Source organism: Cebus imitator, unplaced genomic scaffold, assembly GCF_001604975.1.
Source record: "Cebus imitator isolate Cc_AM_T3 unplaced genomic scaffold, Cebus_imitator-1.0 Scaffold180, whole genome shotgun sequence".
Lineage (NCBI taxonomy): Eukaryota > Metazoa > Chordata > Mammalia > Primates > Cebidae > Cebus > Cebus imitator.
This window is the reverse complement of record NW_016107495.1, coordinates 484,057-485,621: the sequence shown is the minus strand read 5'-3', so window position 1 is coordinate 485,621 and position 1,565 is coordinate 484,057.

Sequence of the window (1,565 nt, the reverse complement as noted above, 5' to 3'; positions counted from 1 at the left end):
TTCACCATGTTGGCCAGGATGATCTCAATCTCCCGACCTCGTGATCACCCGCCTTGGCCTTCCAAAATATTGGGATTACAGGCGTGAGCCACTGTGCCTGGTCCTGGCCCTGTATTTAACACCCTACTGACACAGATCAACTCCAGTAGTCTGGGGCTGGGCATCCAGAAAATTCTGAGCACAGACAGATTGAGCACACTTTCCTCCTTCGCATAGTTTCAGGGTATTCCCAGATCTCATGAAGCCCAGGCACGGGTTGCCCCTGGGATAACTTCTTATCCAACCCCTTGCTTTTCGGAGTAGAAAACCCAGGCCCAGAAAGAAGGTGGCTTGCTCAGGTCAATAGCAAATGGCTGTGAGCCGGTCAACTCCATGTGTTTATTTACTTGGATTCAATTTTTATGAACTAGTTTAAACCTGATAATAAAAAAAACACACTGGCCCTACAAATTACATTTAAAGTAATACAAACTGTGAAAAAATGAACTGTAAAAAGATATTTTTGGCCAGGAACGGTGGCCTGTAATACTAACAATTTGGGAGGCGGAGGCAGGAGGATCACCTGAGTCCAGGAGTCCCAAACCAGCCTAGGTAACATGGTGAAACACCATCTCTACACACACACACACACACACACACACACACATTAGCAGGGTGTGGTGGCACATGCCTTATAGTCCCAGTTGCTTGGGAAGCTGAGGTGGGAGGATCACCTGAGCCCGAGGAGGCTGAGGCTGCAGTGAGCCATGATCATGCCACTACACTCCAGCCTGGGCAGTAAAGTGAGATCCCCCCATCTCAAAAATAAAAAAAACAAAAGGTATTTTTGGAAGATTTGGGAGAAAGTAAACATGGTCTATTGAATGAGTTCTTGCTAATTTAGTGTTATATTAGCTTCCTGTTGCTGCTATAATTACTGCAAACAGTGAGTGGCTTAAAACAACAGAAACTTACATCACACATTTCTGGTGGACAGAAGTCTGAAATTCCGTCACTGGACTAAACAATGTATCAGCCGAACTGTGCTCCTTCTGGGGGCCCTAGGGGAAGCATCCATTTCCCTGCCTTTTCCAGGTTCAAGAACCCACGTGCATTTCTTGGCTGCTGGCCCCACATCACTCTGACCGTTGCTTCTATAGTCACATCTCTGACTCTCACCGTCTTGCCTTCACAGGACCTTTGTGATTACACTGGCACTACCTGGGTTATCCAGAATACTCTGCCCATCTTAAGATCTATATCTGCAAAGTCCCTTTTGTCACATTAGGCAACTTATTCTCAGGCTTGGGGAATTAGGGCATCGGCATTTTTGGGAGGCCGTGATTCTTCCTACCACAGTTGTGATAAGAGGTATCATGATTACATTAAAAAAAAAAAAAAAGTCCTTAGCTGTTACAGAGTGAACTGATTATAGGTGAAATTACTTGCTTTAAAATCTTCTAGCCCAGGCACAGTAGCTCGTGTCTATAATCCTAGTACCTTAGGAGGTGGGAAGATTGCTTGAGTCCAGGAGTTCCAGACTAGCCTGGGCAATGTGGCAAAACCCATCTCTAAAAAAAAAAAGA